Source organism: Microtus ochrogaster, unplaced genomic scaffold, assembly GCF_000317375.1.
Source record: "Microtus ochrogaster isolate Prairie Vole_2 unplaced genomic scaffold, MicOch1.0 UNK2, whole genome shotgun sequence".
NCBI classification, from domain to species: Eukaryota; Metazoa; Chordata; class Mammalia; order Rodentia; family Cricetidae; genus Microtus; species Microtus ochrogaster.
The window spans coordinates 21,046,221-21,060,572 of NW_004949100.1; positions in this window are offsets into that span (position 1 = coordinate 21,046,221).

The following is a 14,352-nucleotide window of genomic DNA, read 5'->3' on the forward strand; positions in this document are numbered from 1 at the left end:
CAGGCAGTGGGCGGGGTTAGTCCGCGGCCGTTTCCGCAGGGGCGGGGCGTCCGATGCCGCGAACCTGGGCGAGGGGTTCTTCCTGTCTCCCCTGCAGACCACTGGCTGACTGCGGGAGTGGGGCGTCTAAGTTAGTTCAGGGCTGGGGTGTGACTTACTCGTGCTGGAGGCCTCCAGGTTGGTTTCCAGCCAGCTCTACACAAACTGGTCGGGGTGCGTGCCTGTGATCCCAGCCCTTGGTTTCCAGCCAGCTCTACACAAACTGGTCGGGGTGCGTGCCTGTGATCCCAGCCCTTGAGAAGTGGAGGCAGCTGGAGGATCTTAAATTCAAGGTCATTCCTGGAGACCTTAATGGAGAACTAGAGTTCTGGCTCACTCTGGGATCGGGATAGACACTGTTTCTCAAGGTCATAAAAATGCATTTAAAGAGTAATTGTGGGCGGGTGTGGCTGGGGCCAGGGTCCACCCGATTTAGCACCTTTGTAGCCTTGGGTTTGAGCCGAGCGCTGCGGTGAGCCTATTGGATTTTAGCAGCCGCTCCTTTTTATCGGTAACTCGCCTTAGGTGTGGAGGAAATCTCCATCTGGGAGCAGTAGCCTGGACGTGCCAACTCTGTAACTCGCTAGTTATTCTGTGCTGGGGTTTGCTAAGTGAGACGTTTCCTTAGAGAACAGTTTAGAGTGTGGTTCTGGATTCTGAGTGGAGGACATGGTCAATAAAGGCTCAGCTGCACAGTGAAGGAACCACACTGCTGATAGTTTGTCCTGCTTGGGGTATTTCGAGCGGCTGCAAGGTTTTGATGTGCTAACGGGCTCAACGTTATGCTGACTGTTGCCGTGTTTACGTTTGAAAGACGCGTTTGACATGGCCGTTCCTCCCCTCCTTGTGTTTTATTTTAATTTGAATTCATTACAAGCCTCTTAGAGGCAACCTCATGTTTTGATTCATCGTTAACTTTTTTCCTCTTGTCCGTTTTCTAAATAGGATTCACTCCTCAGGATTCTACTTGAATAGCTGGATTGAACTCCTGATGCCTTAGCGTTGTAGTATTGTTAGGTGTGGTGGACTCCTAACCTACTTTCTCTGAGTTTTGAGTTGGGAAAGGGAATTTACTGTACACATTCCCAATATCTTGTGTAAACCCTCTAAAGAAATAGGTCCCCTGGGCTGGAGAGATAGCTCAGTGGTTAAGAGCATTGCCTGCTCTTCCAAAGGTCCTGAGTTCAATTCCCGGCAACCACATGGTAGCTCACAACCATCGGTAATGAGGTCTGGTGCCCTCTTCTGACCTGCAGACATACACACTGACAGAATATTGTATACATAATAAATAAATAAATAAATAAATAAATAAATATTTTTTTAAAAAAGAAAAGAAATAGGTCCCTAACAATTGGATTGACTACCAATTATTGGTCATTATTGGTAAGTGAAGAGCAGTTGAGTACCCAGTTTTGCCCAACCCTTCCACTTCTTTGCAAGGCTAAAATGAGTTAAGATAAATTTATCTCAGTGCTGGACGCATTCTAAATTGTGGAAAGAGCTTGTGCAAAGTCCTGGGGCTCTGAAAAAAATCATCAGTGTGCTGAGGCTGGCAGGTGGGAGCGAGGTGAGATGAGGTCATGGGAATGAAGTCCCCTAGGAGAGCAGATAGGAGAAAACAGCTTTGGCCAGAACCCTAAGGAGAAAAATCCAGAAAGAGAGAAACTGAGAGCCGCTTTAGAGACCTGCTGGACATGGCTACAGGTACCAAAGGAGAGCAGCCAGTGTGCTGAATTTTCTGAGGGCTCAAATAACAAACAGAATGGATGGGCAAAGCAGCAAAGGTCGCTAGGAACTGACTTTGATGTAGGAAAGAAATGAGAGGTTAAGAAATGGTAGAAATAGTAGCCTTAAGCTTTAAAAAAAAACAGTTTTCTGGGAAGGACTGAGAAACAGCACTATAGCAAGGGAATAGAAGAGTAATAAGTGGATTTTTATTGGGGCTAGAGAGACAGATGCCTCAGAAGTTTAGAATGTACATGGTGCTTGCAGAAGACCTGAATCCAACTGCAGTTCATAATCACTTGCAGCTCTAGGTCCAGAGGATAATACTCACACACACCTACACACACCTACAAATCTTTTTTTAAAAAAGATTTTCATTTTTGAGATGCTGTGGTCCTAGCTAGTTTTGAACTTTTTAGTCCCCCTGCTTCATTCTCCTAAGTACTAAGATTATGTGTGCATTCTGCTTTGTTTTTTTTTTTAATTTTATTTTAAGAGACAGTAGAACAGTGGGGGCTTTTTAGACTTTGTAACCAGGAGCCACCATGAGAACTGTTTCCACTGTGACTCTTTGTGGTTCGATGAAGAAAGGGGTTTTCACAAAACTCACTCTGGGATTGATTTATCCATTAAAAACATTCTCTTTGTGTACACACATGCTGCACAAGCATATGTAGGCAGACATAGAAAATAAAATCTTTTTAGAGTTACAAATGCAGTCAGGCGGTCGTGGCGCACGCCTTTAATCCCAGCACTCATGAGGCAGGGGCAGGCGGATCTCTGAGTTTGAGGCCCCCATGGTCTACAGAGCCAGTTCCAGGACATCCAGGGCTACACGGAGAAACCCTATCTCGAAAACTAAACAAAAAACAAAACCCCAAAAGGTTAAAAAATGCCGTTACTAATCCACTAAACTATTGACAAGACCCCACTCATGACTAGTGAGCTGTAGCCAGAAGTCCGGAAACACTTAATGAAGATTAAAGTCTGTTCATATCAGTGTGAGAGCCAGTTTGTGCTTTCGCACTCATGCTGACCCCTGGACAGGACAAGGCTCTGCTAAGAAAACAAGCAAGAACTCCCTCTTGGAACTTTTCTCTCTAGAAAGTCAGATGTGAAACATTTACCATCATGTGACTGACGACCAGATGCCAGGAGAGTTCAGGGGTTAACCCTGGGTGCTGTTCCTCCAGAGTCAGCCACCCTGCTTTTTGAGACAGGGTGTCTCAGTGGGACTTGGAGCTTTTGGATTTGGCTAGACTGGCTGACCTGCAAGCCCCAGAGATCCTCGTGTCTCTGCCAGCGCTGGGATTACAGGCCCACACCACCACACCTGGCTTTTATGTGGATATTAAGACCAAATGCAGGCTCTCAGGTGTGACAAGCGCTTTACTGATGCCTGTCTTCCTGGCCCGGAATCCTTTCGCTTTGACCTAGTGTCTCCTACCCTCGGGCAGCAGCACCCAGGAGCACGGAACCTCTTCTCCCTCCAGCCAGGCCTCTTGCTCAGATTTACAAAGCTTACATCTTCTGTTCTACAGTTTTCTTGTCCCACGCCTTAGTGTTGCAGCTGAGAGAAGCAAGCTTCTAGAACTGGTTACCTCATAAAACAACAGAATCTTAGTGATGCGAGAGGGCTTACGAAAAGTGTAAATCGAAGCACCACATCTTGAAGGAGGACATACGGTCCTATTTCTTAAAATATTTTCCCCTGAATATCTTCAGGACTGTAACCTGCTAGCACTAGAGAATATTGAAGTATTTGATAAGGGGAGATGTATCTGAAATTGTATAAATCTAAAGACTGGACAATAAGATACTATAAAAGAATATACTACTGTTCTTTAGACAGTAGTATTTATACATGTATATAAAGGGAGATCCAACATATGTGCCCACTAGAGGTAGAATAGTACGAACGATGGACTGTTTCGGAGCGTAAAGCCGCTCAGAGTCAGGCTGTTGTTACACATACGTTCATTTGTTCCTGTCAAGTCACCGAGACTCATTACAAGGATTCCCTCAGCCACCCAGCCTCAGACCTTCTGGTTCAGCCAATCTACTTCTAGCTTGTGTTTGTTTATGCAGCTAGTTACAGTGATGAGTGAGGCGCTGGTAATAAATTCAGTGGTAGACTGAAGCAGATCAGAATTCAAGGTGACTCTTCAAACATAGCAGTATTTTTTATGTTTATCTTTGTTGTGTATGTGTGTGTGTGTACACACGCACGTGAGTGTATACCTGCTGTGATGCACACGTAGAGAGGTCAGAGGAAAGCTTTGTGGAGTCATTTCTCTCCTCCAACCTTTACTTGGTTCCATTGATCAACTCAGAATGTCAGGCTTACTCAGCAAGAACTTGCCCCTGGTGAGCCATCTCACTGCCCTATTTAGTATTATCTCCTTCATTTCCCCCTCTTTTTCTCTCCCCCCCCCCACTCATACACATGTGCTCATTCAGAGGCCAGAAGGAGTCATTGGATGTTGGCTTTTTTGTTGTTGTTCCTTTGCTAACTCGACGTAAGGAGAGTCAGCTGAGGACTTGCCTCCTTTACACTGACCCATTCACTTGCCTGTGGGGCATTCTCTTGACTACTGATCGATGTGGGAGGGTCCAGCCCCCCCCACGGGTGACGCTTTTCCTAGGCTGGTGGTCTTGGGTTGTGTAAGAAAGCAGGCTGAGAAGCCCTGGGTAGCAAGTCAGTAAGCAGTGCTCCTCTGCGCCTTCTGCTGCAGTCCCTGCCTTGGGTCCCTGATAGATAAGCCACAAGTCAGATCTACCCTGTCTTCCCCCAGGTTGACGTGGGTCCATGTTTTTTTATCACCACGACAGTGTCTTCCTAAACTGCCCTCTGCCTGTTCCTTTGAGGCCGGGTCTTCCCTGGAACCCAGGGCTTGTGTTTTCTCAGCTGGGCTGGAATTCAGCAAACCTCAGTGATTCCCCAGTCTCTGCCCGACTCATGAGTGCAGCAAGTGCTCCCAACCACTGAGCCGTCTCTCCAGGCTCGAGTCCTCCTTATCTTTTATTGAAAACCCAAGTCAACTTTAACACACGGGGCAGAGATGTGAGCAGACATCACACGGCTTAGACTCAGAAGCCACATCCACATGCCTGCCTATGGTAGGCTAGCCCCTAGAGCTGCACTCTGCCTGCCACAGGCTAGCCCCTAGAGCTCCTCCTGCTGTGGGCATTCCCTGCACTGACTGTGGACCTTCTGGGAGTAGAGGCCCTAACCCAAGGTGGAAAAGGCTGTGGTTTGTTTTTGTTTTTTTTTTTTTTCTGAAAACAGGGCCATTTATTGGAGTAGGATTTGGAGTTAAAGTTTAAGCCCAAGTTGACCTTTAGCATGGCAGGCAGTTGGTGAAGGCGGTAACCTCAGCAGTTCTTCATAATGGCTGGATGATTCTAGATCACGTGTACACGGTAGCATCCCGTGGGGGATCCGGACTCATCTCTAGTAACTTCTTCCAGGATAAACCCCAAAAGTTTGAGAGAGAGGATTACTGCACAGGGCCCCAGCATCTAGAACTGGCTGGCCTCATCCACAGACTGGGGAGATGGCTGATTCAGTAATGTGCTTGTCATACAAGCACGAGGACCTGCAGCACCCACACAGAAGCCAGGCACAGTGGTATGCGCCTAGAATCCCAGCACCTGGGAGATGGGCGGCAGATGGCCCTGATGCTCACTGGCCAGCCAGCCTAGCTTCCCACCACCCTCTCCTTGCTCAGGCCTCAAATATATGTGCCTCCAGACCAGAGGAGGGGGCACACAGCTTGAAGTGGAGGTACATTTGTTTAATTAGGACCAGTGTGAAAATTATGTTTGCTATGGTTTGAATATGGCATGTCCCCTACAGGATCGCGTGTTAGGACTCTTGGTCTCCTGGTGGCACTGTTTGGGGGAGATTGTGGAGCTTTGGGGAGGCAGGCCTTTCTAGAGGAAGTGGGTTGCTGGGAGAGGGGAGTCCTTGAGGGTTTTATCTTTACCCTGTGCACCTGCGTGCATGCACACACCACTTAGATACTTGGAGGTACAGCTTTTAAGATTCCCTTTGAGAGGTGGCCGACATTTAAAAACACTCGTATAGAGTTAGTATTTTTGATAACTTTTATTTATTGATTTTACACGTGTATGCCACAGCATATATGTGCAGGTCTGAGGACAACTTGTAGGAGCTGGTTCTCTCTTCCCACCATGTGAGTCCTGGGGATTGAACTTAGTCTATCAGGCCTGACCCACTGAGTCAACTTGTAGGAGCTGGTCTCTCTTCCCACCATGTGGGTCCTGGGGATTGAACTTAGTCTATCAGGCTTGCACCCACTGAGTCATCTTGCTGTCCTGAATTAACATACTGGAATGCATTTTGCAAAGTGTCTCTTTACTCATTGCAATGAGAGGGACCCGGCTCGGTAAACAAACTGTGACTTGATACTGCTGGGGACAGATTACGAGGCCTGAGAGATCATAGGCCTGGTGGGGCAGCCCTGGGCAGGGACCTCCCTGGACTAGCTCCCCAGAGATCAACAAGGAGCTGGCTCTCTAGTATTGACAGTTGCTTCAAAGTGGCCCCATCCCATCTGAAATCTTCCCAATCTAATATTTAAGTATTAATTCATCATCTCCTTGGTTGCCTTGTTATTCCCAGTTAAGGAAGCTTTGCCAGAACGAGGCAAAACATTGTCCATCATATGTTTCTGTCAAGTGGTGTGTAAGAGAATGGCCTGATTCCATGAATAACACTATAAGTGAATCCATCATAGACCTGAACAGACTTCTGCTGTGAGGTACCAAGGGCATGTTTTACTTAGACTGCATTTTTTTTCTTAAAAAAAAAACAAAAAACAAAAACAACTTTTTTCTTTGTTTTGAAATTGCATTTTATATTGAGTTATTGAGTTGTTGTTTTTTTTTTTAACTGCAATTAGGCAACTGTGATAATTGCTAGTGGTTTTCAAGCTGTGATAGTTTCAAAACAGACATATCTTAGGTTCCTGGATGGATTCACGAGGCGTCCTCCTCATTTAAACTGACAGAGATAATTTTGTTTGGATGGGATGAGAGAATGGGGAGAATGAGGAATTCAATCAAGTAAAGACTTGTTTGTGTTTGATTCTGGGTCGCTCTAGCACACACATAAAAGATGAGCTGCAGAGCCGGGAGTGAGTCTAAGCAGTTCTCAGCCTTTGGGTCGTGACTTCTTTGGGTTCCTATAGCAGATATTTACATTTGATTCATAACAGTAGCAAAATTACAGTTATGAAGCAGCAGTGAAATAATTTTATGGCTGGAGTCACCACAACATGGAGAACTGTATTAAAGGGTCACAGCACTGGGAAGACTGAGAGGCACTGGTCTAAAGAGAGGTGGGCAACTCCCATTATGGAGTAGCTACATAAACCGCATGTGTTGCCAGGCAGACACAAGGATATGTGGTGGGGGGGTGTGGATGTGTGGGGGTGTGGCTTGCTAGACAGCCAGCTCAGTCTAATACCTGAGATCCAGGCCAGGGAGACATCCTGTCTCGAAAAAAAAAACAAGATGTGCCAGGCAGTGGTGGCACAGCCTTAATCTCAGACTTGAGAGGCAGAGGCGAGGCCAGCCTGGTCTACAGAGTGAGTTCCAGGACACCCAGAGCTGTTACACAGAGAAACGATGATGTGGGGCATCCTTCTGTATGCTGCGAATAGCTGTTGCTTTTATGGATTGATGAGTAAAGCATCAGAATATAGCTAGGCAAGAAAGTCATACTAAATGCAGGGAGAAAGAAGGTGAAGTCGAGGGGCTGGAGAGATGGCTCAGAGGTTAAGAGCACTGTTTGCTCTTCCAGAGGTCCTGAGTTCAATTCCCAGCAACCATATGTTGGCTCACAACCATCCATAAAAAGAGATATGGTGCCCTCTTCTGGCAGTCAGAACACTGTATACATAATAAATAAATAAACCTTTAAAAAATAAAAAAATAAAAAAAAGAAGGTGAAGTCGAGAGGGCCAGCAGCCACTGGAGGAATAAGATGCCCAAGCATTACCTACATAAGGCATGGACCATGTCATGATACACATATTAATAGAAATGGGTTAACTTAAATATAAGAGCTAGCTAGTAATAAGCCTGAGCCATCAGCCAAACTTTTGTAATTAATATTAAGCCTCTGAGTGGTTATTAGTGGTTATTAGGCAGGCCAGAGAGAAACATCTAGTTACAAAACTCTGTCTTGAATAAAACCAAAAAACCAAAACAAAACAAGTCAAGGTGAATGGCACCAGAGGAATGATGCTGGAGAACTGGAGATTGACCTCCACATACATGCGTACCTGCATACCATGTATAACTGCAATCTTATATGTGCATGTTCACTAACACACACGAGAACATTGACCCATATGGCAGAGGTTGGAGGATTACTTTAGAGACCAAACAAGACTACATAGTGAGACCCTGTCTAGTTTTTAAAAAACTACCCAAAGAGAAATAGACCAGGAAGAGGATGAGAGTCTTAAGGATGTTTGGAGCTGCTGACACGAAGAACTCTGGTCGGACACAAAGCTACGAGGTGAATCATGGAACAGGTTGAGTCTGAGGTGTTGATAAGGCTCCAATCAGAGATGTCAAGCCCATAGATATTAGAGGACAGACAAGGTCAGAAGAGGCAGGCAGTAATGATGAAACAGTCCTTCACATACACAGTACACTGGAGCCCCTCCCAGAAGGCTAACTACTCACCCTTTCTCCTGCCCAGTGCCCCAGGACCACCTTTGCCCACATCCCCGGTCCCATCAGTCCTCACCTGCAGAGAGTCTACCTGTCGACATCTTCTGGGTTGCAGGACCATATTGTTTATCAGCATTTCCAGCATCTGGGACACATTTCAGAAAACCACTGGGTGTTCAAATAATGAATGAGGGGGCTACAAGACGTGAGCCAATGACTACACTGGAATCTCTGCAGAGTAGGTCCTAAGGGCTGACTCGGTCAGTAAAGGGCTTTTTGTGAGTTTGGTTCCCATAACCTATATAAAAATGCTGGACATTGAGGCATGCATTTGTTATTCCCACACTGGGGAGGCAGAGACAGGAAGATCTCTTGGGCTCGCTGGCCAGTTAGCCTGGCCTAATTCGTGAGCCCCAGGCCAATGAGAGACTCTGTCTCAAAGGAGGTGAATGGTGTGTGTTCATCAGGCTAACACCCAAGGCTGTCTGTCCTCCAGCCTCTACATGCATGCACATACATGCAAAACACACCCTTCCCAGAAACACGCACACATTAAAAATGAGACATCCATTGGAACAGCAGTTGACATCAGTCTTTAATTTTGTAGCACCCATTATTACAGTAAAAAAATTTTTCCTTATAAGAAAAACAGAATCATACAGAAGATGAAAACATAGACAGAGCCAAAAAGATAGTACCAAGGTATACAGATGGCATCCAGGGATGCAGGGATGTCAGAAGCGTTACCTTCTCGGGATGAAATGTCTTGCATAAACTCCCGAGGGGGTGCTGCAGAAGACAGTGATCGCTGGACTGTCACGCAGAATGGAAGAGCACAGAGCACTCAGAAAACATTGAGGTGCTTCCTCTTATACCCCCAAGAGAGCTGGGTGAGTGCATCATTTCCCCTCCAGCTGCATCTTTTTTTTTTTTTGTTTGTTTGTTTTTGTTTTTCGAGACAGGGCTCCAGCTGCATCTTTGACTACTTCAGTCCCCTCAGTACATCTGATCACCTGAGGATCCCCTGGCAGACATACTTCCCAGAGACACTCCCTCCCACAGCCCCAGGAAGGAGGACAGCAGGCCTTGCTTCCAGGGTCCTTCAAGTCTAGGTCTTGGGTACCCACAGGTGCTCCATCCTCTAGTGCTGAGGCTTCAGTAGCCCCAGCATCTTGTCTTCGATTCTTTCTAAATACAGTAGAGGCAAGTTCACCCTTCCTTGTGCATACCGAGTACCCAGTAGTCCCAGAGTGGGATTGGTGTCCCAGGCAGCAATGAGACAGTGAATGTTTCTTAGTCACTGCCTGGGCATATGTAGGTATGTGCCCTCCAAAGGTGTGTGTCTTTCAGTTACAAGAGTTAATTAACATCAGTCTTTGGCTTTTTGGCACCCAGTGGAGAGAGTGGCTGGCATTGCTAGGCCCACAGCATTGCTTCTGTGTGTACATGTGAGAAGAAGCAGCAGATTTTGCTGCCAGAGCACAGGAGCAATACTGTTAGCCAGTGGAGGAAGGGGATTGAGATGTACATGCATTAAAGTTTCTGAACAAGCAACACAGACAGCAACATCATAGCCTCAAATGAGAGGAAATTCTTAAAGAAGGGACAACAGGATTGATTTAATAATAATAATAATAATAATAATAAAAGGCAAGGAAGAAAGTCTGCTCAAAACCAAATGAGATGTGTTTAATCGACTAAAAAGGAACAATCTGTTCCGCCTTTGTTATTAATCCTGTCTTTAGAAGCACATCTCTTTGTGATGTAGATGGTTGAAGACAGGTGAGGGGGAAGACCAGCGCATCATGGCATCCGTGGGTGCCAAACCGGGAGAAGAGTAGACCCGACAGACACAAGTCCATCTAAGTGCTGTTAGGTGGTTACTGGGCCTCAGAACTCTTCTGTAGACACTGTGCTGGGCACGTCCTGGAGCCAGGAGCCTCCATGTTAGCCATGTCACTCTTAAGAGTGTCTGTGTGTGCCAGGTCACAGAACAACAACACCCTTTCTCTGCCTGACCAAGCCAGACTCTAACTGGAAACCAATTTAGAGTGTATCAACCAGCAGGGGGCAGCACTGTATTAAAATTACTGTTCATAATGAACCATAAGGTCTTTGCCCAAATTTCCTGTATTACTGAGGAGTTTTATTATTCAGCACTTACAGAAGTGGGTGATTGTGCAGGGTCTTTTAGAAGCACAGTTGGGACATCCTAGCACATCTGCAAGCCCTAGCTAGTTAAAACCTCGCCATGCTAATATTGTAAGCCATGTAAGTCTGCCTCCTCCGGGATGGGTCCCCAGAAGTGTGTAATCTGTCCCCGTGTATACGACTGTCCAGCGCGGCTCTGAGACCTTCCCTTTCATTTGACTCTTCACTATTGCAACCAAATGAAATGGACACCATATAAAGCCTCCTCACAGACCACTGCAGACAGAAATTTGGCCTAAGGAAAAATAGTTTTGGAAACATAGCTAAGGGGATTTCGACATTGTAATAGGAAAACAACGTGCATCTTATACTGGGCTCATCTTAACACAGACGCCCAGGATAGAAAACTCTTCTGGGTTAACGGTGAGGGGTGGAGAATGACTCACCAGTATGAGCTCAAGCTACTCTTGGAGAGTACCTCAGTTCAGCTCCCAACACCCATGTCTGGCAACTCCAGCTCCAGGGGATCGGACACCTGCAGTCTCCACAAACACCTATATAATGTGCACATACTCACACACAGATATATAACTAAAAAATAATAAAAGTAAATATTTAAAAAGTGATGACTAAGCTTTCAAAAGTGATTTAATCAGTTGGTGATAAAATTGCCTCCTTCCTCCCGGCTCTCCCTTCTGTGAAGTACCAGGGTATTTATGCTTCTGCTGAATTTATTGGCCATGAGCTAATTTTAAGTAAGCTGATTTGTGCTTCAGCTGAGAATATTCCCTGACTTTGAACTTCTGATCCTCTGCTTCCACTTCCAAGTGCTGGAGTTACAGGCATGCGCCACTACACCGTGGGGCTGAGGATCGAACCCACGACTTTGGGCTAGGTAAGCACTCTACCAGTTGAACTACATTCCCAGCCCTAGATTGACATTGTCTTTTAGAGATTTCCTTCTGTGTGTGTGTGTGTGTGTGTGTGTGTGTGTGTGTGTGTGTGTGTGTGTGTGTGAGCACATGCCATGCGGAAGTGTATGCCTTGTGTGTGTGTGAGTGCCCCGGAGACTAGAAGAGGGTGTCAGATCCCCCAGGAGCTGGTGTTACAGGCAGCTGTGAGCCACCCCAAATGTGTGCTGGGAATTGAACCCGGGTCCTCCGGAAGAGCAGCAAGCACTCCTAACTGCTGAGCCATCTCTCCAGCCCTGCCTGGCAGTTTTGATCCAACTCTAGAAAGACAAGTTCGGTGGAGACTTGCAACCACAACAGTGATGCCGCGTGACCAGTTCAGTTTGGAGGCTGAAGTGCGGAAAACACCTCCTGTGGAAGCGGCGGCCAGGCAGATCGGCTGCCCCAGGCCAGCCATGAAAAGTGTTTGCTCTGACGTTTGTGGTGTATGGGACTCAAGTCTGGCTGGGCATGGTGGCACATCCCCACAACCCCAACACTCAGGAGGATCAGAAGTTGAAGGCCAGCCTGGGCTACATCTCAAGTATGAGGAGAATCTGAGTTTTCTGAAACCCTAATCACCATGAATCAAATTGTGGGGATTTTTATGGGCAGGATTTTCACCTCAGTTCTTGGTTTAAAAATCAGTACCATTAGGAAGATGTTTAAGTTTTAATCGTTTTTGCCACTGTGGCCCACGGGAGGGAGTTAGAGGCCATCATTTCAGCGGCTGTGTTCCAAGCCATAGAGACTGGCCTGAAGCTCTAGGCAGGGCAGGGATTCTACTGAACTGAGAACATGCCCTTCCGCCTGGGCCTTCGTCCATCCGGAGTTCCTCCTCTCCCTTCTTTTCTCTGGGTGTGGGAAAGGCAGATTCAGAGGATGGGTACAGGGGAGCAGGCTGATGAAAGGGAACAGAGTGGGGGCTCCCCCTGCACCAGTGCCTCTGGGATGATCACAGATTGGGCCAAAGTGACTAGTCTGCTTGGTGGAGATGGGAGGGAAGGGGCTTTCTGGAAACATCTGGCTAGACATATGTCAGCCTGGGAACTACCCGTTTCCTCCCCTGGGAGTTCTGGGGTACACTGGGGTGCTAGGGCTGGCGTCTCCTAATGCTCCAGCATCCTGTTACCTCTGAGCTTCACCTGCTGAGTTCTGTTTCCTGTAAAGTGATTACCAAGGCCCTCTCATTCCCCTGCGGTTGCTTCTGCTCTAAGAACTGAGAGCAAAACCAGATGTTGAAAACCAGAGGCAGGCAAATTAGAAGTGTGGGGTCATCCTGTGCTACGCAGTGAGTTTGAGAGTAGCCTGGGCTAGGAGTCTCGGTGAGAACGGACAGCTTAATGAGAAAGCTAAACAACCAATCACATCTGTGAAATAGCAGAACATTCCCCAGCAAGTTCTGCTCCTAGGTCAGGGCCATGATGCAAAAAAATCTGATTTTTCTGAGAAACTGTTTTTAAAAAACACCTGCATTTAGGGGCTGGAGAGATGGGCTCCGCAGGTAAAGGTTGCTCTTGCAGAAGTTGTGTTCCCAGCGCTCACATGGAGGCTGCAATTCCAGGTCTAGGGTCTCTAACACGCTCTTCTGACCTCTGCAGGCACCATGCATGCGTGTGCACAGGCACACATGCAAGCAAAACACTCATACAAGTAAAACAAATCTGAAAAGCATTTAAATGTCTGCATTTGATCATTAGCTGTCACTTTAAATATATCTGGCAATAAGTGGACATAAATGTGATAGATCTGAGCAGGGAAGATGTAGGGTGTAATTAAATTCCTAGTGAACCAGACGTGATGGGCAAGTCTCATCGTAGACTTGGCTGCTTAGAGCCAAGGTAAGAAGCTGGCTTTATTTACCAATAACCTAAGGAAAAACCTATTTGCTATGGGAAAAAAAATGGTGGTTTAGAAAATCACCTTTTGAGCTCATCTTAATATCTCTATGTCATCAATGTTATTCTTCCTTTTTGTTTATTTTAATTGAATTAGTGAGCAACCCCAGGGAGCAGCTTAGCTCCTCCTTCCCAGCACTGGGGTTAATAGTGTGCACCACCAGGTCCAGCTCCTGTGCTGGGCTCTCATAAAGATAACAGCCTTGATGTGAGGATTTGTGCCTAGTCGTATTGTATCTTGTTATGCCATGTGCGGTTGATATCCCTGGAAGGCCTGCTCTTTTCTGAATTGGAAGTGGAAGAGGAGTGGATCGAGGGGAGAGGGGACATGTATGGAGGGGAACCGAGAGCAGCAGAGGGAGAGGAAACTACAATTGGGATGTAGTGTATGAGAGAAGAATAAAAAACCATGAATAACCGGGGTGCAGGTGCAGGCAGTGGTAGAGTCCCGGCTGAGCATGGTCAAGGCCCTCAGTTCCATCCCTGGCACTGAAAAAGAAGCATGGATAACAAGCAGGCATTTTGTCTGTGTGTGTGTATGCACATGTGTGTATGTATGTATATGTGTGTATGTGTGTTTGTATGAGTGTGTGTGTTTGCGTGTGTGTCTGTATATGTATGTATTGTTTGCATGTATGTGTGTGTGTTTGTGGGTGTGTATATGTGTGTGTGAGTGTGTGTCTGTGTGTATGTATATGTGTGTGTGTTTGCGTGTGTGTCTGTGTATATGTATGTATTGTTTGCATGTATGTATGTGTGTGTTTGTGGGTGTGTATATGCGTGTGTGAGTGTGTGTTTGTGTGTGTGTCTGTGTTTATGTATGTATTGTGTTTGTGTGTGTGTCTGTGTGTTTGTGGGTGTGGATATGTGTGTGT